General features: G+C 40.6%; 56 non-coding genes across 56 annotated transcripts; 16 read left to right on the forward strand and 40 right to left on the reverse strand.

Annotated features, from left to right (window-relative positions):
* Positions 1 to 180: 180 nt before the first annotated feature.
* On the reverse strand, positions 181 to 253 carry Trnav-aac (transfer RNA valine (anticodon AAC)). The gene has a single exon. It is a non-coding gene; the product is annotated as a tRNA-Val (tRNA).
* Positions 254 to 308: 55 nt separating this feature from the next.
* Positions 309 to 381, reverse strand: Trnan-guu (transfer RNA asparagine (anticodon GUU)). Its single transcript has one exon. It is a non-coding gene; the product is annotated as a tRNA-Asn (tRNA).
* Positions 382 to 1,045: 664 nt separating this feature from the next.
* Trnan-guu (transfer RNA asparagine (anticodon GUU)) lies at positions 1,046 to 1,119 on the forward strand. Its single transcript has one exon. It is a non-coding gene; the product is annotated as a tRNA-Asn (tRNA).
* A 393-nt stretch (positions 1,120 to 1,512) lies between these two features.
* On the reverse strand, positions 1,513 to 1,585 carry Trnav-aac (transfer RNA valine (anticodon AAC)). Its single transcript has one exon. It is a non-coding gene; the product is annotated as a tRNA-Val (tRNA).
* A 55-nt stretch (positions 1,586 to 1,640) lies between these two features.
* On the reverse strand, positions 1,641 to 1,713 carry Trnan-guu (transfer RNA asparagine (anticodon GUU)). Its single transcript has one exon. It is a non-coding gene; the product is annotated as a tRNA-Asn (tRNA).
* A 664-nt stretch (positions 1,714 to 2,377) lies between these two features.
* On the forward strand, positions 2,378 to 2,451 carry Trnan-guu (transfer RNA asparagine (anticodon GUU)). Its single transcript has one exon. It is a non-coding gene; the product is annotated as a tRNA-Asn (tRNA).
* A 394-nt stretch (positions 2,452 to 2,845) lies between these two features.
* Positions 2,846 to 2,918, reverse strand: Trnav-aac (transfer RNA valine (anticodon AAC)). Its single transcript has one exon. It is a non-coding gene; the product is annotated as a tRNA-Val (tRNA).
* Positions 2,919 to 2,973: 55 nt separating this feature from the next.
* Positions 2,974 to 3,046, reverse strand: Trnan-guu (transfer RNA asparagine (anticodon GUU)). Its single transcript has one exon. It is a non-coding gene; the product is annotated as a tRNA-Asn (tRNA).
* A 664-nt stretch (positions 3,047 to 3,710) lies between these two features.
* Positions 3,711 to 3,784, forward strand: Trnan-guu (transfer RNA asparagine (anticodon GUU)). Its single transcript has one exon. It is a non-coding gene; the product is annotated as a tRNA-Asn (tRNA).
* A 393-nt stretch (positions 3,785 to 4,177) lies between these two features.
* On the reverse strand, positions 4,178 to 4,250 carry Trnav-aac (transfer RNA valine (anticodon AAC)). Its single transcript has one exon. It is a non-coding gene; the product is annotated as a tRNA-Val (tRNA).
* Positions 4,251 to 4,305: 55 nt separating this feature from the next.
* Trnan-guu (transfer RNA asparagine (anticodon GUU)) lies at positions 4,306 to 4,378 on the reverse strand. Its single transcript has one exon. It is a non-coding gene; the product is annotated as a tRNA-Asn (tRNA).
* Positions 4,379 to 5,042: 664 nt separating this feature from the next.
* On the forward strand, positions 5,043 to 5,116 carry Trnan-guu (transfer RNA asparagine (anticodon GUU)). Its single transcript has one exon. It is a non-coding gene; the product is annotated as a tRNA-Asn (tRNA).
* A 393-nt stretch (positions 5,117 to 5,509) lies between these two features.
* Trnav-aac (transfer RNA valine (anticodon AAC)) lies at positions 5,510 to 5,582 on the reverse strand. The gene has a single exon. It is a non-coding gene; the product is annotated as a tRNA-Val (tRNA).
* Positions 5,583 to 5,637: 55 nt separating this feature from the next.
* On the reverse strand, positions 5,638 to 5,710 carry Trnan-guu (transfer RNA asparagine (anticodon GUU)). Its single transcript has one exon. It is a non-coding gene; the product is annotated as a tRNA-Asn (tRNA).
* Positions 5,711 to 6,374: 664 nt separating this feature from the next.
* Positions 6,375 to 6,448, forward strand: Trnan-guu (transfer RNA asparagine (anticodon GUU)). The gene has a single exon. It is a non-coding gene; the product is annotated as a tRNA-Asn (tRNA).
* Positions 6,449 to 6,842: 394 nt separating this feature from the next.
* Positions 6,843 to 6,915, reverse strand: Trnav-aac (transfer RNA valine (anticodon AAC)). The gene has a single exon. It is a non-coding gene; the product is annotated as a tRNA-Val (tRNA).
* Positions 6,916 to 6,970: 55 nt separating this feature from the next.
* Trnan-guu (transfer RNA asparagine (anticodon GUU)) lies at positions 6,971 to 7,043 on the reverse strand. The gene has a single exon. It is a non-coding gene; the product is annotated as a tRNA-Asn (tRNA).
* Positions 7,044 to 8,174: 1,131 nt separating this feature from the next.
* On the reverse strand, positions 8,175 to 8,247 carry Trnav-aac (transfer RNA valine (anticodon AAC)). The gene has a single exon. It is a non-coding gene; the product is annotated as a tRNA-Val (tRNA).
* Positions 8,248 to 8,302: 55 nt separating this feature from the next.
* On the reverse strand, positions 8,303 to 8,375 carry Trnan-guu (transfer RNA asparagine (anticodon GUU)). The gene has a single exon. It is a non-coding gene; the product is annotated as a tRNA-Asn (tRNA).
* Positions 8,376 to 9,039: 664 nt separating this feature from the next.
* Positions 9,040 to 9,113, forward strand: Trnan-guu (transfer RNA asparagine (anticodon GUU)). The gene has a single exon. It is a non-coding gene; the product is annotated as a tRNA-Asn (tRNA).
* Positions 9,114 to 9,505: 392 nt separating this feature from the next.
* Trnav-aac (transfer RNA valine (anticodon AAC)) lies at positions 9,506 to 9,578 on the reverse strand. The gene has a single exon. It is a non-coding gene; the product is annotated as a tRNA-Val (tRNA).
* Positions 9,579 to 9,633: 55 nt separating this feature from the next.
* Positions 9,634 to 9,706, reverse strand: Trnan-guu (transfer RNA asparagine (anticodon GUU)). Its single transcript has one exon. It is a non-coding gene; the product is annotated as a tRNA-Asn (tRNA).
* A 664-nt stretch (positions 9,707 to 10,370) lies between these two features.
* Trnan-guu (transfer RNA asparagine (anticodon GUU)) lies at positions 10,371 to 10,444 on the forward strand. Its single transcript has one exon. It is a non-coding gene; the product is annotated as a tRNA-Asn (tRNA).
* A 393-nt stretch (positions 10,445 to 10,837) lies between these two features.
* On the reverse strand, positions 10,838 to 10,910 carry Trnav-aac (transfer RNA valine (anticodon AAC)). Its single transcript has one exon. It is a non-coding gene; the product is annotated as a tRNA-Val (tRNA).
* A 55-nt stretch (positions 10,911 to 10,965) lies between these two features.
* On the reverse strand, positions 10,966 to 11,038 carry Trnan-guu (transfer RNA asparagine (anticodon GUU)). Its single transcript has one exon. It is a non-coding gene; the product is annotated as a tRNA-Asn (tRNA).
* Positions 11,039 to 11,702: 664 nt separating this feature from the next.
* Trnan-guu (transfer RNA asparagine (anticodon GUU)) lies at positions 11,703 to 11,776 on the forward strand. The gene has a single exon. It is a non-coding gene; the product is annotated as a tRNA-Asn (tRNA).
* A 393-nt stretch (positions 11,777 to 12,169) lies between these two features.
* On the reverse strand, positions 12,170 to 12,242 carry Trnav-aac (transfer RNA valine (anticodon AAC)). Its single transcript has one exon. It is a non-coding gene; the product is annotated as a tRNA-Val (tRNA).
* Positions 12,243 to 12,297: 55 nt separating this feature from the next.
* Positions 12,298 to 12,370, reverse strand: Trnan-guu (transfer RNA asparagine (anticodon GUU)). The gene has a single exon. It is a non-coding gene; the product is annotated as a tRNA-Asn (tRNA).
* A 664-nt stretch (positions 12,371 to 13,034) lies between these two features.
* Positions 13,035 to 13,108, forward strand: Trnan-guu (transfer RNA asparagine (anticodon GUU)). Its single transcript has one exon. It is a non-coding gene; the product is annotated as a tRNA-Asn (tRNA).
* A 393-nt stretch (positions 13,109 to 13,501) lies between these two features.
* Trnav-aac (transfer RNA valine (anticodon AAC)) lies at positions 13,502 to 13,574 on the reverse strand. Its single transcript has one exon. It is a non-coding gene; the product is annotated as a tRNA-Val (tRNA).
* Positions 13,575 to 13,629: 55 nt separating this feature from the next.
* On the reverse strand, positions 13,630 to 13,702 carry Trnan-guu (transfer RNA asparagine (anticodon GUU)). Its single transcript has one exon. It is a non-coding gene; the product is annotated as a tRNA-Asn (tRNA).
* A 1,132-nt stretch (positions 13,703 to 14,834) lies between these two features.
* Positions 14,835 to 14,907, reverse strand: Trnav-aac (transfer RNA valine (anticodon AAC)). Its single transcript has one exon. It is a non-coding gene; the product is annotated as a tRNA-Val (tRNA).
* Positions 14,908 to 14,962: 55 nt separating this feature from the next.
* On the reverse strand, positions 14,963 to 15,035 carry Trnan-guu (transfer RNA asparagine (anticodon GUU)). The gene has a single exon. It is a non-coding gene; the product is annotated as a tRNA-Asn (tRNA).
* A 664-nt stretch (positions 15,036 to 15,699) lies between these two features.
* Positions 15,700 to 15,773, forward strand: Trnan-guu (transfer RNA asparagine (anticodon GUU)). Its single transcript has one exon. It is a non-coding gene; the product is annotated as a tRNA-Asn (tRNA).
* A 394-nt stretch (positions 15,774 to 16,167) lies between these two features.
* Trnav-aac (transfer RNA valine (anticodon AAC)) lies at positions 16,168 to 16,240 on the reverse strand. Its single transcript has one exon. It is a non-coding gene; the product is annotated as a tRNA-Val (tRNA).
* A 55-nt stretch (positions 16,241 to 16,295) lies between these two features.
* On the reverse strand, positions 16,296 to 16,368 carry Trnan-guu (transfer RNA asparagine (anticodon GUU)). The gene has a single exon. It is a non-coding gene; the product is annotated as a tRNA-Asn (tRNA).
* A 664-nt stretch (positions 16,369 to 17,032) lies between these two features.
* On the forward strand, positions 17,033 to 17,106 carry Trnan-guu (transfer RNA asparagine (anticodon GUU)). Its single transcript has one exon. It is a non-coding gene; the product is annotated as a tRNA-Asn (tRNA).
* A 394-nt stretch (positions 17,107 to 17,500) lies between these two features.
* On the reverse strand, positions 17,501 to 17,573 carry Trnav-aac (transfer RNA valine (anticodon AAC)). The gene has a single exon. It is a non-coding gene; the product is annotated as a tRNA-Val (tRNA).
* Positions 17,574 to 17,628: 55 nt separating this feature from the next.
* Positions 17,629 to 17,701, reverse strand: Trnan-guu (transfer RNA asparagine (anticodon GUU)). The gene has a single exon. It is a non-coding gene; the product is annotated as a tRNA-Asn (tRNA).
* Positions 17,702 to 18,833: 1,132 nt separating this feature from the next.
* Trnav-aac (transfer RNA valine (anticodon AAC)) lies at positions 18,834 to 18,906 on the reverse strand. The gene has a single exon. It is a non-coding gene; the product is annotated as a tRNA-Val (tRNA).
* Positions 18,907 to 18,961: 55 nt separating this feature from the next.
* Positions 18,962 to 19,034, reverse strand: Trnan-guu (transfer RNA asparagine (anticodon GUU)). Its single transcript has one exon. It is a non-coding gene; the product is annotated as a tRNA-Asn (tRNA).
* A 663-nt stretch (positions 19,035 to 19,697) lies between these two features.
* Positions 19,698 to 19,771, forward strand: Trnan-guu (transfer RNA asparagine (anticodon GUU)). The gene has a single exon. It is a non-coding gene; the product is annotated as a tRNA-Asn (tRNA).
* Positions 19,772 to 20,165: 394 nt separating this feature from the next.
* Trnav-aac (transfer RNA valine (anticodon AAC)) lies at positions 20,166 to 20,238 on the reverse strand. The gene has a single exon. It is a non-coding gene; the product is annotated as a tRNA-Val (tRNA).
* A 55-nt stretch (positions 20,239 to 20,293) lies between these two features.
* Positions 20,294 to 20,366, reverse strand: Trnan-guu (transfer RNA asparagine (anticodon GUU)). Its single transcript has one exon. It is a non-coding gene; the product is annotated as a tRNA-Asn (tRNA).
* A 664-nt stretch (positions 20,367 to 21,030) lies between these two features.
* Positions 21,031 to 21,104, forward strand: Trnan-guu (transfer RNA asparagine (anticodon GUU)). Its single transcript has one exon. It is a non-coding gene; the product is annotated as a tRNA-Asn (tRNA).
* A 393-nt stretch (positions 21,105 to 21,497) lies between these two features.
* On the reverse strand, positions 21,498 to 21,570 carry Trnav-aac (transfer RNA valine (anticodon AAC)). Its single transcript has one exon. It is a non-coding gene; the product is annotated as a tRNA-Val (tRNA).
* Positions 21,571 to 21,625: 55 nt separating this feature from the next.
* On the reverse strand, positions 21,626 to 21,698 carry Trnan-guu (transfer RNA asparagine (anticodon GUU)). Its single transcript has one exon. It is a non-coding gene; the product is annotated as a tRNA-Asn (tRNA).
* A 662-nt stretch (positions 21,699 to 22,360) lies between these two features.
* On the forward strand, positions 22,361 to 22,434 carry Trnan-guu (transfer RNA asparagine (anticodon GUU)). Its single transcript has one exon. It is a non-coding gene; the product is annotated as a tRNA-Asn (tRNA).
* A 393-nt stretch (positions 22,435 to 22,827) lies between these two features.
* Positions 22,828 to 22,900, reverse strand: Trnav-aac (transfer RNA valine (anticodon AAC)). The gene has a single exon. It is a non-coding gene; the product is annotated as a tRNA-Val (tRNA).
* Positions 22,901 to 22,955: 55 nt separating this feature from the next.
* On the reverse strand, positions 22,956 to 23,028 carry Trnan-guu (transfer RNA asparagine (anticodon GUU)). Its single transcript has one exon. It is a non-coding gene; the product is annotated as a tRNA-Asn (tRNA).
* A 664-nt stretch (positions 23,029 to 23,692) lies between these two features.
* On the forward strand, positions 23,693 to 23,766 carry Trnan-guu (transfer RNA asparagine (anticodon GUU)). The gene has a single exon. It is a non-coding gene; the product is annotated as a tRNA-Asn (tRNA).
* A 393-nt stretch (positions 23,767 to 24,159) lies between these two features.
* Trnav-aac (transfer RNA valine (anticodon AAC)) lies at positions 24,160 to 24,232 on the reverse strand. Its single transcript has one exon. It is a non-coding gene; the product is annotated as a tRNA-Val (tRNA).
* Positions 24,233 to 24,287: 55 nt separating this feature from the next.
* Positions 24,288 to 24,360, reverse strand: Trnan-guu (transfer RNA asparagine (anticodon GUU)). Its single transcript has one exon. It is a non-coding gene; the product is annotated as a tRNA-Asn (tRNA).
* Positions 24,361 to 25,024: 664 nt separating this feature from the next.
* Positions 25,025 to 25,098, forward strand: Trnan-guu (transfer RNA asparagine (anticodon GUU)). The gene has a single exon. It is a non-coding gene; the product is annotated as a tRNA-Asn (tRNA).
* A 522-nt stretch (positions 25,099 to 25,620) lies between these two features.
* Positions 25,621 to 25,693, reverse strand: Trnan-guu (transfer RNA asparagine (anticodon GUU)). Its single transcript has one exon. It is a non-coding gene; the product is annotated as a tRNA-Asn (tRNA).
* A 1,259-nt stretch (positions 25,694 to 26,952) lies between these two features.
* Trnan-guu (transfer RNA asparagine (anticodon GUU)) lies at positions 26,953 to 27,025 on the reverse strand. The gene has a single exon. It is a non-coding gene; the product is annotated as a tRNA-Asn (tRNA).
* Between the last annotated feature and the right edge of the window lie 134 nt (positions 27,026 to 27,159).

The following is a 27,159-nucleotide window of genomic DNA, read 5'->3' on the forward strand; positions in this document are numbered from 1 at the left end:
GCCGATGGCGTTCCACTTGGGTAAACCCCGAAGAATCTTCAGCGTGTGAGGCTGACGTGATAACCGCTACACTATGAGGACACGTTTGTCTACCAAAGCACTCATTTCGAAAACAGATTTTAAAGCCATTACGACAAAAAGGTTGCAATTTACGAGCTAGCACGAGGTTTACTAGCGTCTTGTTCCCACCCAGGATCGAACTGAGGACCTTCAGCGTGTTAGGCCGACGTGATAACCACTACACTATGGGAACTGAACCTCGCATATCGTTTTCAATTTATGGGAACAACTTTTATTTAGAACATTGCCGCCCAACGTTGGGCTCGAACCCACGACCCTGAGATTAACAGTCTCATGCTCTACCGACTGAGCTAGCCAGGCACATGTACGTTTTTCAGCAAGACTTGAAACACCTGTTTTCCAATACAAAAAGATGATGCCTCACACCATGAAGTACACCAGGAGCAGTACCGATTTCAAAATCAGCTAGCTACACCTGTTAGTCTCCAGAAATGGCATTGCGGCTCATGAATTTGGATATTTTGAAGGAGAGATGTGCTGATAGTTTGGAAAATAAATAAAGTAAACGAATGTTTTCGTGTAAAATCGGACTGAAAAATAAGCCCGACAAAATAAGCCCGACTTTTCGGGATTGTTTTTTTCTTTCACAGACATATATAAAACAATATGAACTAGATCTCAAATTAAACGAGAAAACACGAAAATCAAATTTACTTTTAGATTGGGCTTATAGTTTTTCAAATAAATGGGAAAAAGGAATGACACATTTTTTGAGGGATGTCTTCAAGAAGCAATACGAAAGGTACGTTTTCTCGGTTTGTTTCCGGTTTCATTTAAACAAACTATTAATAATTGATTTACTTATACATTTTTACTCTGTCCTTGGTAGAAGCCTAATTACAAAGTTGACAAATGGCGTCCAACTGACTTTTCTCACATTATCAAAAGGGTTGAATAATGTTCAAGGACGTTTCTTCCAGTCCTGCATAGCCGTTGAATTACCTTTCCCCCTTGGACATTACATGCCTTTGTGGCGCAATTGGCTAGCGCGTTCGGCTGTTAACCGGAAGGCTGGTGGTTCGATCCCACCCAGGGGCGAAGGCCATGTTTTTAACGATTTTTCGTTTCCAAAGAGATGCTTCCAGTTTTTTAAAAACCTCCCTCGCTTTCAAGTATACGTCTTTGGCTAGTCGTCAGTGGTGAACAAACTTGGTGACTCTTCACAAAAACATATTATGGTACCATTGCTTAGTTTTAATAACTTACTCTACAGTCATTGATAATTAATACAACTAGTGGTTTCACCGACAAGCCGATGGCGTTCCACTTGGGTAAACCCCGAAGAATCTTCAGCGTGTGAGGCTGACGTGATAACCGCTACACTATGAGGACACGTTTGTCTACCAAAGCACTCATTTCGAAAACAGATTTTAAAGCCATTACGACAAAAAGGTTGCAATTTACGAGCTAGCACGAGGTTTACTAGCGTCTTGTTCCCACCCAGGATCGAACTGAGGACCTTCAGCGTGTTAGGCCGACGTGATAACCACTACACTATGGGAACTGAACCTCGCATATCGTTTTCAATTTATGGGAACAACTTTTATTTAGAACATTGCCGCCCAACGTTGGGCTCGAACCCACGACCCTGAGATTAACAGTCTCATGCTCTACCGACTGAGCTAGCCAGGCACATGTACGTTTTTCAGCAAGACTTGAAACACCTGTTTTCCAATACAAAAAGATGATGCCTCACACCATGAAGTACACCAGGAGCAGTACCGATTTCAAAATCAGCTAGCTACACCTGTTAGTCTCCAGAAATGGCATTGCGGCTCATGAATTTGGATATTTTGAAGGAGAGATGTGCTGATAGTTTGGAAAATAAATAAAGTAAACGAATGTTTTCGTGTAAAATCGGACTGAAAAATAAGCCCGACAAAATAAGCCCGACTTTTCGGGATTGTTTTTTTCTTTCACAGACATATATAAAACAATATGAACTAGATCTCAAATTAAACGAGAAAACACGAAAATCAAATTTACTTTTAGATTGGGCTTATAGTTTTTCAAATAAATGGGAAAAAGGAATGACACATTTTTTGAGGGATGTCTTCAAGAAGCAATACGAAAGGTACGTTTTCTCGGTTTGTTTCCGGTTTCATTTAAACAAACTATTAATAATTGATTTACTTATACATTTTTACTCTGTCCTTGGTAGAAGCCTAATTACAAAGTTGACAAATGGCGTCCAACTGACTTTTCTCACATTATCAAAAGGGTTGAATAATGTTCAAGGACGTTTCTTCCAGTCCTGCATAGCCGTTGAATTACCTTTCCCCCTTGGACATTACATGCCTTTGTGGCGCAATTGGCTAGCGCGTTCGGCTGTTAACCGGAAGGCTGGTGGTTCGATCCCACCCAGGGGCGAAGGCCATGTTTTTAACGATTTTTCGTTTCCAAAGAGATGCTTCCAGTTTTTTAAAAATCCTCCCTCGCTTTCAAGTATACGTCTTTGGCTAGTCGTCAGTGGTGAACAAACTTGGTGACTCTTCACAAAAACATATTATGGTACCATTGCTTAGTTTTAATAACTTACTCTACAGTCATTGATAATTAATACAACTAGTGGTTTCACCGACAAGCCGATGGCGTTCCACTTGGGTAAACCCCGAAGAATCTTCAGCGTGTGAGGCTGACGTGATAACCGCTACACTATGAGGACACGTTTGTCTACCAAAGCACTCATTTCGAAAACAGATTTTAAAGCCATTACGACAAAAAGGTTGCAATTTACGAGCTAGCACGAGGTTTACTAGCGTCTTGTTCCCACCCAGGATCGAACTGAGGACCTTCAGCGTGTTAGGCCGACGTGATAACCACTACACTATGGGAACTGAACCTCGCATATCGTTTTCAATTTATGGGAACAACTTTTATTTAGAACATTGCCGCCCAACGTTGGGCTCGAACCCACGACCCTGAGATTAACAGTCTCATGCTCTACCGACTGAGCTAGCCAGGCACATGTACGTTTTTCAGCAAGACTTGAAACACCTGTTTTCCAATACAAAAAGATGATGCCTCACACCATGAAGTACACCAGGAGCAGTACCGATTTCAAAATCAGCTAGCTACACCTGTTAGTCTCCAGAAATGGCATTGCGGCTCATGAATTTGGATATTTTGAAGGAGAGATGTGCTGATAGTTTGGAAAATAAATAAAGTAAACGAATGTTTTCGTGTAAAATCGGACTGAAAAATAAGCCCGACAAAATAAGCCCGACTTTTCGGGATTGTTTTTTTCTTTCACAGACATATATAAAACAATATGAACTAGATCTCAAATTAAACGAGAAAACACGAAAATCAAATTTACTTTTAGATTGGGCTTATAGTTTTTCAAATAAATGGGAAAAAGGAATGACACATTTTTTGAGGGATGTCTTCAAGAAGCAATACGAAAGGTACGTTTTCTCGGTTTGTTTCCGGTTTCATTTAAACAAACTATTAATAATTGATTTACTTATACATTTTTACTCTGTCCTTGGTAGAAGCCTAATTACAAAGTTGACAAATGGCGTCCAACTGACTTTTCTCACATTATCAAAAGGGTTGAATAATGTTCAAGGACGTTTCTTCCAGTCCTGCATAGCCGTTGAATTACCTTTCCCCCTTGGACATTACATGCCTTTGTGGCGCAATTGGCTAGCGCGTTCGGCTGTTAACCGGAAGGCTGGTGGTTCGATCCCACCCAGGGGCGAAGGCCATGTTTTTAACGATTTTTCGTTTCCAAAGAGATGCTTCCAGTTTTTTAAAAACCTCCCTCGCTTTCAAGTATACGTCTTTGGCTAGTCGTCAGTGGTGAACAAACTTGGTGACTCTTCACAAAAACATATTATGGTACCATTGCTTAGTTTTAATAACTTACTCTACAGTCATTGATAATTAATACAACTAGTGGTTTCACCGACAAGCCGATGGCGTTCCACTTGGGTAAACCCCGAAGAATCTTCAGCGTGTGAGGCTGACGTGATAACCGCTACACTATGAGGACACGTTTGTCTACCAAAGCACTCATTTCGAAAACAGATTTTAAAGCCATTACGACAAAAAGGTTGCAATTTACGAGCTAGCACGAGGTTTACTAGCGTCTTGTTCCCACCCAGGATCGAACTGAGGACCTTCAGCGTGTTAGGCCGACGTGATAACCACTACACTATGGGAACTGAACCTCGCATATCGTTTTCAATTTATGGGAACAACTTTTATTTAGAACATTGCCGCCCAACGTTGGGCTCGAACCCACGACCCTGAGATTAACAGTCTCATGCTCTACCGACTGAGCTAGCCAGGCACATGTACGTTTTTCAGCAAGACTTGAAACACCTGTTTTCCAATACAAAAAGATGATGCCTCACACCATGAAGTACACCAGGAGCAGTACCGATTTCAAAATCAGCTAGCTACACCTGTTAGTCTCCAGAAATGGCATTGCGGCTCATGAATTTGGATATTTTGAAGGAGAGATGTGCTGATAGTTTGGAAAATAAATAAAGTAAACGAATGTTTTCGTGTAAAATCGGACTGAAAAATAAGCCCGACAAAATAAGCCCGACTTTTCGGGATTGTTTTTTTCTTTCACAGACATATATAAAACAATATGAACTAGATCTCAAATTAAACGAGAAAACACGAAAATCAAATTTACTTTTAGATTGGGCTTATAGTTTTTCAAATAAATGGGAAAAAGGAATGACACATTTTTTGAGGGATGTCTTCAAGAAGCAATACGAAAGGTACGTTTTCTCGGTTTGTTTCCGGTTTCATTTAAACAAACTATTAATAATTGATTTACTTATACATTTTTACTCTGTCCTTGGTAGAAGCCTAATTACAAAGTTGACAAATGGCGTCCAACTGACTTTTCTCACATTATCAAAAGGGTTGAATAATGTTCAAGGACGTTTCTTCCAGTCCTGCATAGCCGTTGAATTACCTTTCCCCCTTGGACATTACATGCCTTTGTGGCGCAATTGGCTAGCGCGTTCGGCTGTTAACCGGAAGGCTGGTGGTTCGATCCCACCCAGGGGCGAAGGCCATGTTTTTAACGATTTTTCGTTTCCAAAGAGATGCTTCCAGTTTTTTAAAAACCTCCCTCGCTTTCAAGTATACGTCTTTGGCTAGTCGTCAGTGGTGAACAAACTTGGTGACTCTTCACAAAAACATATTATGGTACCATTGCTTAGTTTTAATAACTTACTCTACAGTCATTGATAATTAATACAACTAGTGGTTTCACCGACAAGCCGATGGCGTTCCACTTGGGTAAACCCCGAAGAATCTTCAGCGTGTGAGGCTGACGTGATAACCGCTACACTATGAGGACACGTTTGTCTACCAAAGCACTCATTTCGAAAACAGATTTTAAAGCCATTACGACAAAAAGGTTGCAATTTACGAGCTAGCACGAGGTTTACTAGCGTCTTGTTCCCACCCAGGATCGAACTGAGGACCTTCAGCGTGTTAGGCCGACGTGATAACCACTACACTATGGGAACTGAACCTCGCATATCGTTTTCAATTTATGGGAACAACTTTTATTTAGAACATTGCCGCCCAACGTTGGGCTCGAACCCACGACCCTGAGATTAACAGTCTCATGCTCTACCGACTGAGCTAGCCAGGCACATGTACGTTTTTCAGCAAGACTTGAAACACCTGTTTTCCAATACAAAAAGATGATGCCTCACACCATGAAGTACACCAGGAGCAGTACCGATTTCAAAATCAGCTAGCTACACCTGTTAGTCTCCAGAAATGGCATTGCGGCTCATGAATTTGGATATTTTGAAGGAGAGATGTGCTGATAGTTTGGAAAATAAATAAAGTAAACGAATGTTTTCGTGTAAAATCGGACTGAAAAATAAGCCCGACAAAATAAGCCCGACTTTTCGGGATTGTTTTTTTCTTTCACAGACATATATAAAACAATATGAACTAGATCTCAAATTAAACGAGAAAACACGAAAATCAAATTTACTTTTAGATTGGGCTTATAGTTTTTCAAATAAATGGGAAAAAGGAATGACACATTTTTTGAGGGATGTCTTCAAGAAGCAATACGAAAGGTACGTTTTCTCGGTTTGTTTCCGGTTTCATTTAAACAAACTATTAATAATTGATTTACTTATACATTTTTACTCTGTCCTTGGTAGAAGCCTAATTACAAAGTTGACAAATGGCGTCCAACTGACTTTTCTCACATTATCAAAAGGGTTGAATAATGTTCAAGGACGTTTCTTCCAGTCCTGCATAGCCGTTGAATTACCTTTCCCCCTTGGACATTACATGCCTTTGTGGCGCAATTGGCTAGCGCGTTCGGCTGTTAACCGGAAGGCTGGTGGTTCGATCCCACCCAGGGGCGAAGGCCATGTTTTTAACGATTTTTCGTTTCCAAAGAGATGCTTCCAGTTTTTTAAAAAACCTCCCTCGCTTTCAAGTATACGTCTTTGGCTAGTCGTCAGTGGTGAACAAACTTGGTGACTCTTCACAAAAACATATTATGGTACCATTGCTTAGTTTTAATAACTTACTCTACAGTCATTGATAATTAATACAACTAGTGGTTTCACCGACAAGCCGATGGCGTTCCACTTGGGTAAACCCCGAAGAATCTTCAGCGTGTGAGGCTGACGTGATAACCGCTACACTATGAGGACACGTTTGTCTACCAAAGCACTCATTTCGAAAACAGATTTTAAAGCCATTACGACAAAAAGGTTGCAATTTACGAGCTAGCACGAGGTTTACTAGCGTCTTGTTCCCACCCAGGATCGAACTGAGGACCTTCAGCGTGTTAGGCCGACGTGATAACCACTACACTATGGGAACTGAACCTCGCATATCGTTTTCAATTTATGGGAACAACTTTTATTTAGAACATTGCCGCCCAACGTTGGGCTCGAACCCACGACCCTGAGATTAACAGTCTCATGCTCTACCGACTGAGCTAGCCAGGCACATGTACGTTTTTCAGCAAGACTTGAAACACCTGTTTTCCAATACAAAAAGATGATGCCTCACACCATGAAGTACACCAGGAGCAGTACCGATTTCAAAATCAGCTAGCTACACCTGTTAGTCTCCAGAAATGGCATTGCGGCTCATGAATTTGGATATTTTGAAGGAGAGATGTGCTGATAGTTTGGAAAATAAATAAAGTAAACGAATGTTTTCGTGTAAAATCGGACTGAAAAATAAGCCCGACAAAATAAGCCCGACTTTTCGGGATTGTTTTTTTCTTTCACAGACATATATAAAACAATATGAACTAGATCTCAAATTAAACGAGAAAACACGAAAATCAAATTTACTTTTAGATTGGGCTTATAGTTTTTCAAATAAATGGGAAAAAGGAATGACACATTTTTTGAGGGATGTCTTCAAGAAGCAATACGAAAGGTACGTTTTCTCGGTTTGTTTCCGGTTTCATTTAAACAAACTATTAATAATTGATTTACTTATACATTTTTACTCTGTCCTTGGTAGAAGCCTAATTACAAAGTTGACAAATGGCGTCCAACTGACTTTTCTCACATTATCAAAAGGGTTGAATAATGTTCAAGGACGTTTCTTCCAGTCCTGCATAGCCGTTGAATTACCTTTCCCCCTTGGACATTACATGCCTTTGTGGCGCAATTGGCTAGCGCGTTCGGCTGTTAACCGGAAGGCTGGTGGTTCGAGCCCACCCAGGGGCGAAGGCCATGTTTTTAACGATTTTTCGTTTCCAAAGAGATGCTTCCAGTTTTTTAAAAACCTCCCTCGCTTTCAAGTATACGTCTTTGGCTAGTCGTCAGTGGTGAACAAACTTGGTGACTCTTCACAAAAACATATTATGGTACCATTGCTTAGTTTTAATAACTTACTCTACAGTCATTGATAATTAATACAACTAGTGGTTTCACCGACAAGCCGATGGCGTTCCACTTGGGTAAACCCCGAAGAATCTTCAGCGTGTGAGGCTGACGTGATAACCGCTACACTATGAGGACACGTTTGTCTACCAAAGCACTCATTTCGAAAACAGATTTTAAAGCCATTACGACAAAAAGGTTGCAATTTACGAGCTAGCACGAGGTTTACTAGCGTCTTGTTCCCACCCAGGATCGAACTGAGGACCTTCAGCGTGTTAGGCCGACGTGATAACCACTACACTATGGGAACTGAACCTCGCATATCGTTTTCAATTTATGGGAACAACTTTTATTTAGAACATTGCCGCCCAACGTTGGGCTCGAACCCACGACCCTGAGATTAACAGTCTCATGCTCTACCGACTGAGCTAGCCAGGCACATGTACGTTTTTCAGCAAGACTTGAAACACCTGTTTTCCAATACAAAAAGATGATGCCTCACACCATGAAGTACACCAGGAGCAGTACCGATTTCAAAATCAGCTAGCTACACCTGTTAGTCTCCAGAAATGGCATTGCGGCTCATGAATTTGGATATTTTGAAGGAGAGATGTGCTGATAGTTTGGAAAATAAATAAAGTAAACGAATGTTTTCGTGTAAAATCGGACTGAAAAATAAGCCCGACAAAATAAGCCCGACTTTTCGGGATTGTTTTTTTCTTTCACAGACATATATAAAACAATATGAACTAGATCTCAAATTAAACGAGAAAACACGAAAATCAAATTTACTTTTAGATTGGGCTTATAGTTTTTCAAATAAATGGGAAAAAGGAATGACACATTTTTTGAGGGATGTCTTCAAGAAGCAATACGAAAGGTACGTTTTCTCGGTTTGTTTCCGGTTTCATTTAAACAAACTATTAATAATTGATTTACTTATACATTTTTACTCTGTCCTTGGTAGAAGCCTAATTACAAAGTTGACAAATGGCGTCCAACTGACTTTTCTCACATTATCAAAAGGGTTGAATAATGTTCAAGGACGTTTCTTCCAGTCCTGCATAGCCGTTGAATTACCTTTCCCCCTTGGACATTACATGCCTTTGTGGCGCAATTGGCTAGCGCGTTCGGCTGTTAACCGGAAGGCTGGTGGTTCGATCCCACCCAGGGGCGAAGGCCATGTTTTTAACGATTTTTCGTTTCCAAAGAGATGCTTCCAGTTTTTTAAAAACCTCCTCGCTTTCAAGTATACGTCTTTGGCTAGTCGTCAGTGGTGAACAAACTTGGTGACTCTTCACAAAAACATATTATGGTACCATTGCTTAGTTTTAATAACTTACTCTACAGTCATTGATAATTAATACAACTAGTGGTTTCACCGACAAGCCGATGGCGTTCCACTTGGGTAAACCCCGAAGAATCTTCAGCGTGTGAGGCTGACGTGATAACCGCTACACTATGAGGACACGTTTGTCTACCAAAGCACTCATTTCGAAAACAGATTTTAAAGCCATTACGACAAAAAGGTTGCAATTTACGAGCTAGCACGAGGTTTACTAGCGTCTTGTTCCCACCCAGGATCGAACTGAGGACCTTCAGCGTGTTAGGCCGACGTGATAACCACTACACTATGGGAACTGAACCTCGCATATCGTTTTCAATTTATGGGAACAACTTTTATTTAGAACATTGCCGCCCAACGTTGGGCTCGAACCCACGACCCTGAGATTAACAGTCTCATGCTCTACCGACTGAGCTAGCCAGGCACATGTACGTTTTTCAGCAAGACTTGAAACACCTGTTTTCCAATACAAAAAGATGATGCCTCACACCATGAAGTACACCAGGAGCAGTACCGATTTCAAAATCAGCTAGCTACACCTGTTAGTCTCCAGAAATGGCATTGCGGCTCATGAATTTGGATATTTTGAAGGAGAGATGTGCTGATAGTTTGGAAAATAAATAAAGTAAACGAATGTTTTCGTGTAAAATCGGACTGAAAAATAAGCCCGACAAAATAAGCCCGACTTTTCGGGATTGTTTTTTTCTTTCACAGACATATATAAAACAATATGAACTAGATCTCAAATTAAACGAGAAAACACGAAAATCAAATTTACTTTTAGATTGGGCTTATAGTTTTTCAAATAAATGGGAAAAAGGAATGACACATTTTTTGAGGGATGTCTTCAAGAAGCAATACGAAAGGTACGTTTTCTCGGTTTGTTTCCGGTTTCATTTAAACAAACTATTAATAATTGATTTACTTATACATTTTTACTCTGTCCTTGGTAGAAGCCTAATTACAAAGTTGACAAATGGCGTCCAACTGACTTTTCTCACATTATCAAAAGGGTTGAATAATGTTCAAGGACGTTTCTTCCAGTCCTGCATAGCCGTTGAATTACCTTTCCCCCTTGGACATTACATGCCTTTGTGGCGCAATTGGCTAGCGCGTTCGGCTGTTAACCGGAAGGCTGGTGGTTCGATCCCACCCAGGGGCGAAGGCCATGTTTTTAACGATTTTTCGTTTCCAAAGAGATGCTTCCAGTTTTTTAAAAACCTCCCTCGCTTTCAAGTATACGTCTTTGGCTAGTCGTCAGTGGTGAACAAACTTGGTGACTCTTCACAAAAACATATTATGGTACCATTGCTTAGTTTTAATAACTTACTCTACAGTCATTGATAATTAATACAACTAGTGGTTTCACCGACAAGCCGATGGCGTTCCACTTGGGTAAACCCCGAAGAATCTTCAGCGTGTGAGGCTGACGTGATAACCGCTACACTATGAGGACACGTTTGTCTACCAAAGCACTCATTTCGAAAACAGATTTTAAAGCCATTACGACAAAAAGGTTGCAATTTACGAGCTAGCACGAGGTTTACTAGCGTCTTGTTCCCACCCAGGATCGAACTGAGGACCTTCAGCGTGTTAGGCCGACGTGATAACCACTACACTATGGGAACTGAACCTCGCATATCGTTTTCAATTTATGGGAACAACTTTTATTTAGAACATTGCCGCCCAACGTTGGGCTCGAACCCACGACCCTGAGATTAACAGTCTCATGCTCTACCGACTGAGCTAGCCAGGCACATGTACGTTTTTCAGCAAGACTTGAAACACCTGTTTTCCAATACAAAAAGATGATGCCTCACACCATGAAGTACACCAGGAGCAGTACCGATTTCAAAATCAGCTAGCTACACCTGTTAGTCTCCAGAAATGGCATTGCGGCTCATGAATTTGGATATTTTGAAGGAGAGATGTGCTGATAGTTTGGAAAATAAATAAAGTAAACGAATGTTTTCGTGTAAAATCGGACTGAAAAATAAGCCCGACAAAATAAGCCCGACTTTTCGGGATTGTTTTTTTCTTTCACAGACATATATAAAACAATATGAACTAGATCTCAAATTAAACGAGAAAACACGAAAATCAAATTTACTTTTAGATTGGGCTTATAGTTTTTCAAATAAATGGGAAAAAGGAATGACACATTTTTTGAGGGATGTCTTCAAGAAGCAATACGAAAGGTACGTTTTCTCGGTTTGTTTCCGGTTTCATTTAAACAAACTATTAATAATTGATTTACTTATACATTTTTACTCTGTCCTTGGTAGAAGCCTAATTACAAAGTTGACAAATGGCGTCCAACTGACTTTTCTCACATTATCAAAAGGGTTGAATAATGTTCAAGGACGTTTCTTCCAGTCCTGCATAGCCGTTGAATTACCTTTCCCCCTTGGACATTACATGCCTTTGTGGCGCAATTGGCTAGCGCGTTCGGCTGTTAACCGGAAGGCTGGTGGTTCGATCCCACCCAGGGGCGAAGGCCATGTTTTTAACGATTTTTCGTTTCCAAAGAGATGCTTCCAGTTTTTTAAAAACCTCCCTCGCTTTCAAGTATACGTCTTTGGCTAGTCGTCAGTGGTGAACAAACTTGGTGACTCTTCACAAAAACATATTATGGTACCATTGCTTAGTTTTAATAACTTACTCTACAGTCATTGATAATTAATACAACTAGTGGTTTCACCGACAAGCCGATGGCGTTCCACTTGGGTAAACCCCGAAGAATCTTCAGCGTGTGAGGCTGACGTGATAACCGCTACACTATGAGGACACGTTTGTCTACCAAAGCACTCATTTCGAAAACAGATTTTAAAGCCATTACGACAAAAAGGTTGCAATTTACGAGCTAGCACGAGGTTTACTAGCGTCTTGTTCCCACCCAGGATCGAACTGAGGACCTTCAGCGTGTTAGGCCGACGTGATAACCACTACACTATGGGAACTGAACCTCGCATATCGTTTTCAATTTATGGGAACAACTTTTATTTAGAACATTGCCGCCCAACGTTGGGCTCGAACCCACGACCCTGAGATTAACAGTCTCATGCTCTACCGACTGAGCTAGCCAGGCACATGTACGTTTTTCAGCAAGACTTGAAACACCTGTTTTCCAATACAAAAAGATGATGCCTCACACCATGAAGTACACCAGGAGCAGTACCGATTTCAAAATCAGCTAGCTACACCTGTTAGTCTCCAGAAATGGCATTGCGGCTCATGAATTTGGATATTTTGAAGGAGAGATGTGCTGATAGTTTGGAAAATAAATAAAGTAAACGAATGTTTTCGTGTAAAATCGGACTGAAAAATAAGCCCGACAAAATAAGCCCGACTTTTCGGGATTGTTTTTTTCTTTCACAGACATATATAAAACAATATGAACTAGATCTCAAATTAAACGAGAAAACACGAAAATCAAATTTACTTTTAGATTGGGCTTATAGTTTTTCAAATAAATGGGAAAAAGGAATGACACATTTTTTGAGGGATGTCTTCAAGAAGCAATACGAAAGGTACGTTTTCTCGGTTTGTTTCCGGTTTCATTTAAACAAACTATTAATAATTGATTTACTTATACATTTTTACTCTGTCCTTGGTAGAAGCCTAATTACAAAGTTGACAAATGGCGTCCAACTGACTTTTCTCACATTATCAAAAGGGTTGAATAATGTTCAAGGACGTTTCTTCCAGTCCTGCATAGCCGTTGAATTACCTTTCCCCCTTGGACATTACATGCCTTTGTGGCGCAATTGGCTAGCGCGTTCGGCTGTTAACCGGAAGGCTGGTGGTTCGATCCCACCCAGGGGCGAAGGCCATGTTTTTAACGATTTTTCGTTTCCAAAGAGATGCTTCCAGTTTTTTAAAAACCTCCCTCGCTTTCAAGTATACGTCTTTGGCTAGTCGTCAGTGGTGAACAAACTTGGTGACTCTTCACAAAAACATATTATGGTACCATTGCTTAGTTTTAATAACTTACTCTACAGTCATTGATAATTAATACAACTAGTGGTTTCACCGACAAGCCGATGGCGTTCCACTTGGGTAAACCCCGAAGAATCTTCAGCGTGTGAGGCTGACGTGATAACCGCTACACTATGAGGACACGTTTGTCTACCAAAGCACTCATTTCGAAAACAGATTTTAAAGCCATTACGACAAAATGGTTGCAATTTACGAGCTAGCACGAGGTTTACTAGCGTCTTGTTCCCACCCAGGATCGAACTGAGGACCTTCAGCGTGTTAGGCCGACGTGATAACCACTACACTATGGGAACTGAACCTCGCATATCGTTTTCAATTTATGGGAACAACTTTTATTTAGAACATTGCCGCCCAACGTTGGGCTCGAACCCACGACCCTGAGATTAACAGTCTCATGCTCTACCGACTGAGCTAGCCAGGCACATGTACGTTTTTCAGCAAGACTTGAAACACCTGTTTTCCAATACAAAAAGATGATGCCTCACACCATGAAGTACACCAGGAGCAGTACCGATTTCAAAATCAGCTAGCTACACCTGTTAGTCTCCAGAAATGGCATTGCGGCTCATGAATTTGGATATTTTGAAGGAGAGATGTGCTGATAGTTTGGAAAATAAATAAAGTAAACGAATGTTTTCGTGTAAAATCGGACTGAAAAATAAGCCCGACAAAATAAGCCCGACTTTTCGGGATTGTTTTTTTCTTTCACAGACATATATAAAACAATATGAACTAGATCTCAAATTAAACGAGAAAACACGAAAATCAAATTTACTTTTAGATTGGGCTTATAGTTTTTCAAATAAATGGGAAAAAGGAATGACACATTTTTTGAGGGATGTCTTCAAGAAGCAATACGAAAGGTACGTTTTCTCGGTTTGTTTCCGGTTTCATTTAAACAAACTATTAATAATTGATTTACTTATACATTTTTACTCTGTCCTTGGTAGAAGCCTAATTACAAAGTTGACAAATGGCGTCCAACTGACTTTTCTCACATTATCAAAAGGGTTGAATAATGTTCAAGGACGTTTCTTCCAGTCCTGCATAGCCGTTGAATTACCTTTCCCCCTTGGACATTACATGCCTTTGTGGCGCAATTGGCTAGCGCGTTCGGCTGTTAACCGGAAGGCTGGTGGTTCGAGCCCACCCAGGGGCGAAGGCCATGTTTTTAACGATTTTTCGTTTCCAAAGAGATGCTTCCAGTTTTTTAAAAAACCTCCCTCGCTTTCAAGTATACGTCTTTGGCTAGTCGTCAGTGGTGAACAAACTTGGTGACTCTTCACAAAAACATATTATGGTACCATTGCTTAGTTTTAATAACTTACTCTACAGTCATTGATAATTAATACAACTAGTGGTTTCACCGACAAGCCGATGGCGTTCCACTTGGGTAAACCCCGAAGAATCTTCAGCGTGTGAGGCTGACGTGATAACCGCTACACTATGAGGACACGTTTGTCTACCAAAGCACTCATTTCGAAAACAGATTTTAAAGCCATTACGACAAAATGGTTGCAATTTACGAGCTAGCACGAGGTTTACTAGCGTCTTGTTCCCACCCAGGATCGAACTGAGGACCTTCAGCGTGTTAGGCCGACGTGATAACCACTACACTATGGGAACTGAACCTCGCATATCGTTTTCAATTTATGGGAACAACTTTTATTTAGAACATTGCCGCCCAACGTTGGGCTCGAACCCACGACCCTGAGATTAACAGTCTCATGCTCTACCGACTGAGCTAGCCAGGCACATGTACGTTTTTCAGCAAGACTTGAAACACCTGTTTTCCAATACAAAAAGATGATGCCTCACACCATGAAGTACACCAGGAGCAGTACCGATTTCAAAATCAGCTAGCTACACCTGTTAGTCTCCAGAAATGGCATTGCGGCTCATGAATTTGGATATTTTGAAGGAGAGATGTGCTGATAGTTTGGAAAATAAATAAAGTAAACGAATGTTTTCGTGTAAAATCGGACTGAAAAATAAGCCCGACAAAATAAGCCCGACTTTTCGGGATTGTTTTTTTCTTTCACAGACATATATAAAACAATATGAACTAGATCTCAAATTAAACGAGAAAACACGAAAATCAAATTTACTTTTAGATTGGGCTTATAGTTTTTCAAATAAATGGGAAAAAGGAATGACACATTTTTTGAGGGATGTCTTCAAGAAGCAATACGAAAGGTACGTTTTCTCGGTTTGTTTCCGGTTTCATTTAAACAAACTATTAATAATTGATTTACTTATACATTTTTACTCTGTCCTTGGTAGAAGCCTAATTACAAAGTTGACAAATGGCGTCCAACTGACTTTTCTCACATTATCAAAAGGGTTGAATAATGTTCAAGGACGTTTCTTCCAGTCCTGCATAGCCGTTGAATTACCTTTCCCCCTTGGACATTACATGCCTTTGTGGCGCAATTGGCTAGCGCGTTCGGCTGTTAACCGGAAGGCTGGTGGTTCGATCCCACCCAGGGGCGAAGGCCATGTTTTTAACGATTTTTCGTTTCCAAAGAGATGCTTCCAGTTTTTTAAAAAACCTCCCTCGCTTTCAAGTATACGTCTTTGGCTAGTCGTCAGTGGTGAACAAACTTGGTGACTCTTCACAAAAACATATTATGGTACCATTGCTTAGTTTTAATAACTTACTCTACAGTCATTGATAATTAATACAACTAGTGGTTTCACCGACAAGCCGATGGCGTTCCACTTGGGTAAACCCCGAAGAATCTTCAGCGTGTGAGGCTGACGTGATAACCGCTACACTATGAGGACACGTTTGTCTACCAAAGCACTCATTTCGAAAACAGATTTTAAAGCCATTACGACAAAATGGTTGCAATTTACGAGCTAGCACGAGGTTTACTAGCGTCTTGTTCCCACCCAGGATCGAACTGAGGACCTTCAGCGTGTTAGGCCGACGTGATAACCACTACACTATGGGAACTGAACCTCGCATATCGTTTTCAATTTATGGGAACAACTTTTATTTAGAACATTGCCGCCCAACGTTGGGCTCGAACCCACGACCCTGAGATTAACAGTCTCATGCTCTACCGACTGAGCTAGCCAGGCACATGTACGATTTTCAGCAAGACTTGAAACACCTGTTTTCCAATACAAAAAGATGATGCCTCACACCATGAAGTACACCAGGAGCAGTACCGATTTCAAAATCAGCTAGCTACACCTGTTAGTCTCCAGAAATGGCATTGCGGCTCATGAATTTGGATATTTTGAAGGAGAGATGTGCTGATAGTTTGGAAAATAAATAAAGTAAACGAATGTTTTCGTGTAAAATCGGACTGAAAAATAAGCCCGACAAAATAAGCCCGACTTTTCGGGATTGTTTTTTTCTTTCACAGACATATATAAAACAATATGAACTAGATCTCAAATTAAACGAGAAAACACGAAAATCAAATTTACTTTTAGATTGGGCTTATAGTTTTTCAAATAAATGGGAAAAAGGAATGACACATTTTTTGAGGGATGTCTTCAAGAAGCAATACGAAAGGTACGTTTTCTCGGTTTGTTTCCGGTTTCATTTAAACAAACTATTAATAATTGATTTACTTATACATTTTTACTCTGTCCTTGGTAGAAGCCTAATTACAAAGTTGACAAATGGCGTCCAACTGACTTTTCTCACATTATCAAAAGGGTTGAATAATGTTCAAGGACGTTTCTTCCAGTCCTGCATAGCCGTTGAATTACCTTTCCCCCTTGGACATTACATGCCTTTGTGGCGCAATTGGCTAGCGCGTTCGGCTGTTAACCGGAAGGCTGGTGGTTCGATCCCACCCAGGGGCGAAGGCCATGTTTTTAACGATTTTTCGTTTCCAAAGAGATGCTTCCAGTTTTTTAAAAAGCCTCCCTCGCTTTCAAGTATACGTCTTTGGCTAGTCGTCAGTGGTGAACAAACTTGGTGACTCTTCACAAAAACATATTATGGTACCATTGCTTAGTTTTAATAACTTACTCTACAGTCATTGATAATTAATACAACTAGTGGTTTCACCGACAAGCCGATGGCGTTCCACTTGGGTAAACCCCGAAGAATCTTCAGCGTGTGAGGCTGACGTGATAACCGCTACACTATGAGGACACGTTTGTCTACCAAAGCACTCATTTCGAAAACAGATTTTAAAGCCATTACGACAAAATGGTTGCAATTTACGAGCTAGCACGAGGTTTACTAGCGTCTTGTTCCCACCCAGGATCGAACTGAGGACCTTCAGCGTGTTAGGCCGACGTGATAACCACTACACTATGGGAACTGAACCTCGCATATCGTTTTCAATTTATGGGAACAACTTTTATTTAGAACATTGCCGCCCAACGTTGGGCTCGAACCCACGACCCTGAGATTAACAGTCTCATGCTCTACCGACTGAGCTAGCCAGGCACATGTACGTTTTTCAGCAAGACTTGAAACACCTGTTTTCCAATACAAAAAGATGATGCCTCACACCATGAAGTACACCAGGAGCAGTACCGATTTCAAAATCAGCTAGCTACACCTGTTAGTCTCCAGAAATGGCATTGCGGCTCATGAATTTGGATATTTTGAAGGAGAGATGTGCTGATAGTTTGGAAAATAAATAAAGTAAACGAATGTTTTCGTGTAAAATCGGACTGAAAAATAAGCCCGACAAAATAAGCCCGACTTTTCGGGATTGTTTTTTTCTTTCACAGACATATATAAAACAATATGAACTAGATCTCAAATTAAACGAGAAAACACGAAAATCAAATTTACTTTTAGATTGGGCTTATAGTTTTTCAAATAAATGGGAAAAAGGAATGACACATTTTTTGAGGGATGTCTTCAAGAAGCAATACGAAAGGTACGTTTTCTCGGTTTGTTTCCGGTTTCATTTAAACAAACTATTAATAATTGATTTACTTATACATTTTTACTCTGTCCTTGGTAGAAGCCTAATTACAAAGTTGACAAATGGCGTCCAACTGACTTTTCTCACATTATCAAAAGGGTTGAATAATGTTCAAGGACGTTTCTTCCAGTCCTGCATAGCCGTTGAATTACCTTTCCCCCTTGGACATTACATGCCTTTGTGGCGCAATTGGCTAGCGCGTTCGGCTGTTAACCGGAAGGCTGGTGGTTCGAGCCCACCCAGGGGCGAAGGCCATGTTTTTAACGATTTTTCGTTTCCAAAGAGATGCTTCCAGTTTTTTAAAAAACCTCCCTCGCTTTCAAGTATACGTCTTTGGCTAGTCGTCAGTGGTGAACAAACTTGGTGACTCTTCACAAAAACATATTATGGTACCATTGCTTAGTTTTAATAACTTACTCTACAGTCATTGATAATTAATACAACTAGTGGTTTCACCGACAAGCCGATGGCGTTCCACTTGGGTAAACCCCGAAGAATCTTCAGCGTGTGAGGCTGACGTGATAACCGCTACACTATGAGGACACGTTTGTCTACCAAAGCACTCATTTCGAAAACAGATTTTAAAGCCATTACGACAAAATGGTTGCAATTTACGAGCTAGCACGAGGTTTACTAGCGTCTTGTTCCCACCCAGGATCGAACTGAGGACCTTCAGCGTGTTAGGCCGACGTGATAACCACTACACTATGGGAACTGAACCTCGCATATCGTTTTCAATTTATGGGAACAACTTTTATTTAGAACATTGCCGCCCAACGTTGGGCTCGAACCCACGACCCTGAGATTAACAGTCTCATGCTCTACCGACTGAGCTAGCCAGGCACATGTACGTTTTTCAGCAAGACTTGAAACACCTGTTTTCCAATACAAAAAGATGATGCCTCACACCATGAAGTACACCAGGAGCAGTACCGATTTCAAAATCAGCTAGCTACACCTGTTAGTCTCCAGAAATGGCATTGCGGCTCATGAATTTGGATATTTTGAAGGAGAGATGTGTTGATAGTTTGGAAAATAAATAAAGTAAACGAATGTTTTCGTGTAAAATCGGACTGAAAAATAAGCCCGACAAAATAAGCCCGACTTTTCGGGATTGTTTTTTTCTTTCACAGACATATATAAAACAATATGAACTAGATCTCAAATTAAACGAGAAAACACGAAAATCAAATTTACTTTTAGATTGGGCTTATAGTTTTTCAAATAAATGGGAAAAAGGAATGACACATTTTTTGAGGGATGTCTTCAAGAAGCAATACGAAAGGTACGTTTTCTCGGTTTGTTTCCGGTTTCATTTAAACAAACTATTAATAATTGATTTACTTATACATTTTTACTCTGTCCTTGGTAGAAGCCTAATTACAAAGTTGACAAATGGCGTCCAACTGACTTTTCTCACATTATCAAAAGGGTTGAATAATGTTCAAGGACGTTTCTTCCAGTCCTGCATAGCCGTTGAATTACCTTTCCCCTTGGACATTACATGCCTTTGTGGCGCAATTGGCTAGCGCGTTCGGCTGTTAACCGGAAGGCTGGTGGTTCGATCCCACCCAGGGGCGAAGGCCATGTTTTTAACGATTTTTCGTTTCCAAAGAGATGCTTCCAGTTTTTTAAAATACCTCCCTCGCTTTCAAGTATACGTCTTTGGCTAGTCGTCAGTGGTGAACAAACTTGGTGACTCTTCACAAAAACATATTATGGTACCATTGCTTAGTTTTAATAACTTACTCTACAGTCATTGATAATTAATACAACTAGTGGTTTCACCGACAAGCCGATGGCGTTCCACTTGGGTAAACCCCGAAGAATCTTCAGCGTGTGAGGCTGACGTGATAACCGCTACACTATGAGGACACGTTTGTCTACCAAAGCACTCATTTCGAAAACAGATTTTAAAGCCATTACGACAAAATGGTTGCAATTTACGAGCTAGCACGAGGTTTACTAGCGTCTTGTTCCCACCCAGGATCGAACTGAGGACCTTCAGCGTGTTAGGCCGACGTGATAACCACTACACTATGGGAACTGAACCTCGCATATCGTTTTCAATTTATGGGAACAACTTTTATTTAGAACATTGCCGCCCAACGTTGGGCTCGAACCCACGACCCTGAGATTAACAGTCTCATGCTCTACCGACTGAGCTAGCCAGGCACATGTACGTTTTTCAGCAAGACTTGAAACACCTGTTTTCCAATACAAAAAGATGATGCCTCACACCATGAAGTACACCAGGAGCAGTACCGATTTCAAAATCAGCTAGCTACACCTGTTAGTCTCCAGAAATGGCATTGCGGCTCATGAATTTGGATATTTTGAAGGAGAGATGTGCTGATAGTTTGGAAAATAAATAAAGTAAACGAATGTTTTCGTGTAAAATCGGACTGAAAAATAAGCCCGACAAAATAAGCCCGACTTTTCGGGATTGTTTTTTTCTTTCACAGACATATATAAAACAATATGAACTAGATCTCAAATTAAACGAGAAAACACGAAAATCAAATTTACTTTTAGATTGGGCTTATAGTTTTTCAAATAAATGGGAAAAAGGAATGACACATTTTTTGAGGGATGTCTTCAAGAAGCAATACGAAAGGTACGTTTTCTCGGTTTGTTTCCGGTTTCATTTAAACAAACTATTAATAATTGATTTACTTATACATTTTTACTCTGTCCTTGGTAGAAGCCTAATTACAAAGTTGACAAATGGCGTCCAACTGACTTTTCTCACATTATCAAAAGGGTTGAATAATGTTCAAGGACGTTTCTTCCAGTCCTGCATAGCCGTTGAATTACCTTTCCCCCTTGGACATTACATGCCTTTGTGGCGCAATTGGCTAGCGCGTTCGGCTGTTAACCGGAAGGCTGGTGGTTCGATCCCACCCAGGGGCGAAGGCCATGTTTTTAACGATTTTTCGTTTCCAAAGAGATGCTTCCAGTTTTTTAAAAACCTCCCTCGCTTTCAAGTATACGTCTTTGGCTAGTCGTCAGTGGTGAACAAACTTGGTGACTCTTCACAAAAACATATTATGGTACCATTGCTTAGTTTTAATAACTTACTCTACAGTCATTGATAATTAATACAACTAGTGGTTTCACCGACAAGCCGATGGCGTTCCACTTGGGTAAACCCCGAAGAATCTTCAGCGTGTGAGGCTGACGTGATAACCGCTACACTATGAGGACACGTTTGTCTACCAAAGCACTCATTTCGAAAACAGATTTTAAAGCCATTACGACAAAATGGTTGCAATTTACGAGCTAGCACGAGGTTTACTAGCGTCTTGTTCCCACCCAGGATCGAACTGAGGACCTTCAGCGTGTTAGGCCGACGTGATAACCACTACACTATGGGAACTGAACCTCGCATATCGTTTTCAATTTATGGGAACAACTTTTATTTAGAACATTGCCGCCCAACGTTGGGCTCGAACCCACGACCCTGAGATTAACAGTCTCATGCTCTACCGACTGAGCTAGCCAGGCACATGTACGTTTTTCAGCAAGACTTGAAACACCTGTTTTCCAATACAAAAAGATGATGCCTCACACCATGAAGTACACCAGGAGCAGTACCGATTTCAAAATCAGCTAGCTACACCTGTTAGTCTCCAGAAATGGCATTGCGGCTCATGAATTTGGATATTTTGAAGGAGAGATGTGCTGATAGTTTGGAAAATAAATAAAGTAAACGAATGTTTTCGTGTAAAATCGGACTGAAAAATAAGCCCGACAAAATAAGCCCGACTTTTCGGGATTGTTTTTTTCTTTCACAGACATATATAAAACAATATGAACTAGATCTCAAATTAAACGAGAAAACACGAAAATCAAATTTACTTTTAGATTGGGCTTATAGTTTTTCAAATAAATGGGAAAAAGGAATGACACATTTTTTGAGGGATGTCTTCAAGAAGCAATACGAAAGGTACGTTTTCTCGGTTTGTTTCCGGTTTCATTTAAACAAACTATTAATAATTGATTTACTTATACATTTTTACTCTGTCCTTGGTAGAAGCCTAATTACAAAGTTGACAAATGGCGTCCAACTGACTTTTCTCACATTATCAAAAGGGTTGAATAATGTTCAAGGACGTTTCTTCCAGTCCTGCATAGCCGTTGAATTACCTTTCCCCTGGACATTACATGCCTTTGTGGCGCAATTGGCTAGCGCGTTCGGCTGTTAACCGGAAGGCTGGTGGTTCGATCCCACCCAGGGGCGAAGGCCATGTTTTTAACGATTTTTCGTTTCCAAAGAGATGCTTCCAGTTTTTTAAAAACCTCCCTCGCTTTCAAGTATACGTCTTTGGCTAGTCGTCAGTGGTGAACAAACTTGGTGACTCTTCACAAAAACATATTATGGTACCATTGCTTAGTTTTAATAACTTACTCTACAGTCATTGATAATTAATACAACTAGTGGTTTCACCGACAAGCCGATGGCGTTCCACTTGGGTAAACCCCGAAGAATCTTCAGCGTGTGAGGCTGACGTGATAACCGCTACACTATGAGGACACGTTTGTCTACCAAAGCACTCATTTCGAAAACAGATTTTAAAGCCATTACGACAAAATGGTTGCAATTTACGAGCTAGCACGAGGTTTACTAGCGTCTTGTTCCCACCCAGGATCGAACTGAGGACCTTCAGCGTGTTAGGCCGACGTGATAACCACTACACTATGGGAACTGAACCTCGCATATCGTTTTCAATTTATGGGAACAACTTTTATTTAGAACATTGCCGCCCAACGTTGGGCTCGAACCCACGACCCTGAGATTAACAGTCTCATGCTCTACCGACTGAGCTAGCCAGGCACATGTACGATTTTCAGCAAGACTTGAAACACCTGTTTTCCAATACAAAAAGATGATGCCTCACACCATGAAGTACACCAGGAGCAGTACCGATTTCAAAATCAGCTAGCTACACCTGTGAGTCTCCAGAAATGGCATTGCGGCTCATGAATTTGGATATTTTGAAGGAGAGATGTGCTGATAGTTTGGAAAATAAATAAAGTAAACGAATGTTTTCGTGTAAAATCGGACTGAAAAATAAGCCCGACAAAATAAGCCCGACTTTTCGGGATTGTTTTTTTCTTTCACAGACATATATAAAACAATATGAACTAGATCTCAAATTAAACGAGAAAACACGAAAATCAAATTTACTTTTAGATTGGGCTTATAGTTTTTCAAATAAATGGGAAAAAGGAATGACACATTTTTTGAGGGATGTCTTCAAGAAGCAATACGAAAGGTACGTTTTCTCGGTTTGTTTCCGGTTTCATTTAAACAAACTATTAATAATTGATTTACTTATACATTTTTACTCTGTCCTTGGTAGAAGCCTAATTACAAAGTTGACAAATGGCGTCCAACTGACTTTTCTCACATTATCAAAAGGGTTGAATAATGTTCAAGGACGTTTCTTCCAGTCCTGCATAGCCGTTGAATTACCTTTCCCCCTTGGACATTACATGCCTTTGTGGCGCAATTGGCTAGCGCGTTCGGCTGTTAACCGGAAGGCTGGTGGTTCGATCCCACCCAGGGGCGAAGGCCATGTTTTTAACGATTTTTCGTTTCCAAAGAGATGCTTCCAGTTTTTTAAAAACCTCCCTCGCTTTCAAGTATACGTCTTTGGCTAGTCGTCAGTGGTGAACAAACTTGGTGACTCTTCACAAAAACATATTATGGTACCATTGCTTAGTTTTAATAACTTACTCTACAGTCATTGATAATTAATACAACTAGTGGTTTCACCGACAAGCCGATGGCGTTCCACTTGGGTAAACCCCGAAGAATCTTCAGCGTGTGAGGCTGACGTGATAACCGCTACACTATGAGGACACGTTTGTCTACCAAAGCACTCATTTCGAAAACAGATTTTAAAGCCATTACGACAAAATGGTTGCAATTTACGAGCTAGCACGAGGTTTACTAGCGTCTTGTTCCCACCCAGGATCGAACTGAGGACCTTCAGCGTGTTAGGCCGACGTGATAACCACTACACTATGGGAACTGAACCTCGCATATCGTTTTCAATTTATGGGAACAACTTTTATTTAGAACATTGCCGCCCAACGTTGGGCTCGAACCCACGACCCTGAGATTAACAGTCTCATGCTCTACCGACTGAGCTAGCCAGGCACATGTACGATTTTCAGCAAGACTTGAAACACCTGTTTTCCAATACAAAAAGATGATGCCTCACACCATGAAGTACACCAGGAGCAGTACCGATTTCAAAATCAGCTAGCTACACCTGTTAGTCTCCAGAAATGGCATTGCGGCTCATGAATTTGGATATTTTGAAGGAGAGATGTGCTGATAGTTTGGAAAATAAATAAAGTAAACGAATGTTTTCGTGTAAAATCGGACTGAAAAATAAGCCCGACAAAATAAGCCCGACTTTTCGGGATTGTTTTTTTCTTTCACAGACATATATAAAACAATATGAACTAGATCTCAAATTAAATGAGAAAACACGAAAATCAAATTTACTTTTAGATTGGGCTTATAGTTTTTCAAATAAATGGGAAAAAGGAATGACACATTTTTTGAGGGATGTCTTGAAGAAGCAATACGAAAGGTACGTTTTCTCGGTTTGTTTCCGGTTTCATTTAAACAAACTATTAATAATTGATTTACTTATACATTTTTACTCTGTCCTTGGTAGAAGCCTAATTACAAAGTTGACAAATGGCGTCCAACTGACTTTTCTCACATTATCAAAAGGGTTGAATAATGTTCAAGGACGTTTCTTCCAGTCCTGCATAGCCGTTGAATTACCTTTCCCCCTTGGACATTACATGCCTTTGTGGCGCAATTGGCTAGCGCGTTCGGCTGTTAACCGGAAGGCTGGTGGTTCGATCCCACCCAGGGGCGAAGGCCATGTTTTTAACGATTTTTTGTTTCCAAAGAGATGCTTCCAGTTTTTTAAAAAACCTCCCTCGCTTTCAAGTATACGTCTTTGGCTAGTCGTCAGTGGTGAACAAACTTGGTGACTCTTCACAAAAACATATTATGGTACCATTGCTTAGTTTTAATAACTTACTCTACAGTCATTGATAATTAATACAACTAGTGGTTTCACCGACAAGCCGATGGCGTTCCACTTGGGTAAACCCCGAAGAATCTTCAGCGTGTGAGGCTGACGTGATAACCGCTACACTATGAGGACACGTTTGTCTACCAAAGCACTCATTTCGAAAACAGATTTTAAAGCCATTACGACAAAATGGTTGCAATTTACGAGCTAGCACGAGGTTTACTAGCGTCTTGTTTCCACCCAGGATCGAACTGAGGACCTTCAGCGTGTTAGTCCGACGTGATAACCACTACACTATGGGAACTGAACCTCGCGTATCGTCTTCAATTTATGGGAACAACTTTTATTTAGAACATTGCCGCCCAACGTTGGGCTCGAACCCACGACCCTGAGATTAACAGTCTCATGCTCTACCGACTGAGCTAGCCAGGCACATGTACGATTTTCAGCAAGACTTGAAACACCTGTTTTCCAATACAAAAAGATGATGCCTCACACCATGAAGTACACCAGGAGCAGTACCGATTTCAAAATCAGCTAGCTACACCTGTTAGTCTCCAGAAATGGCATTGCGGCTCATGAATTCGGATATTTTGAAGGAGAGATGTGCTGATAGTTTGGAAAATAAATAAAGTAAACGAATGTTTTCGTGTAAAATCGGACTGAAAAATAAGCCCGACAAAATAAGCCCGACTTTTCGGGATTGTTTTTTTCTTTCACAGACATATATAAAACAATATGAACTAGATCTCAAATTAAACGAGAAAACACGAAAATCAAATTTACTTTTAGATTGGGCTTATAGTTTTTCAAATAAATGGGAAAAAGGAATGACACATTTTTTGAGGGATGTCTTCAAGAAGCAATACGAAAGGTACGTTTTCTCGGTTTGTTTCCGGTTTCATTTAAACAAACTATTAATAATTGATTTACTTATACATTTTTACTCTGTCCTTGGTAGAAGCCTAATTACAAAGTTGACAAATGGCGTCCAACTGAATTTTCTCACATTATCAAAAGGGTTGAATAATGTTCAAGGACGTTTCTTCCAGTCCTGCATAGCCGTTGAATTACCTTTCCCCCTTGGACCCTTATTACCTTTGTGGCGCAATTGGCTAGCGCGTTCGGCTGTTAAAAATCAGGCTGGTGGTTCGATCCCACCCAGGGGCGAAGGCCATGTTTTTAACGATTTTTCGTTTCCAAAGAGATGCTTCCAGTTTTTTAAAAACCTCCCTCGCTTTCAAGTATACGTCTTTGGCTAGTCGTCAGTGGTGAACAAACTTGGTGACTCTTCACAAAAACATATTATGGTACCATTGCTTAGTTTTAATAACTTACTCTACAGTCATTGATAATTAATACAACTAGTGGTTTCACCGACAAGCCGATGGCGTTCCACTTGGGTAAACCCCGAAGAATCTTCAGCGTGTGAGGCTGACGTGATAACCGCTACACTATGAGGACACGTTTGTCTACCAAAGCACTCATTTCGAAAACAGATTTTAAAGCCATTACGACAAAATGGTTGCAATTTACGAGCTAGCACGAGGTTTACTAGCGTCTTGTTCCCACCCAGGATCGAACTGGGGACCTTCAGCGTGTTAGGCCGACGTGATAACCACTACACTATGCGAACTGAACCTCGCATATCGTCTTCAATTTATGGGAACAACTTTTATTTAGAACATTGCCGCCCAACGTTGGGCTCGAACCCACGACCCTGAGATTAACAGTCTCATGCTCTACCGACTGAGCTAGCCAGGCACATGTACGATTTTCAGCAAGACTTGAAACACCTGTTTTCCAATACAAAAAGATGATGCCTCACACCATGAAGTACACCAGGAGCAGTACCGATTTCAAAATCAGCTAGCTACACCTGTTAGTCTCTAGAAATG

This window comes from Daphnia carinata, chromosome 2 (assembly GCF_022539665.2).
Source record: "Daphnia carinata strain CSIRO-1 chromosome 2, CSIRO_AGI_Dcar_HiC_V3, whole genome shotgun sequence".
Classification (NCBI taxonomy): domain Eukaryota; kingdom Metazoa; phylum Arthropoda; class Branchiopoda; order Diplostraca; family Daphniidae; genus Daphnia; species Daphnia carinata.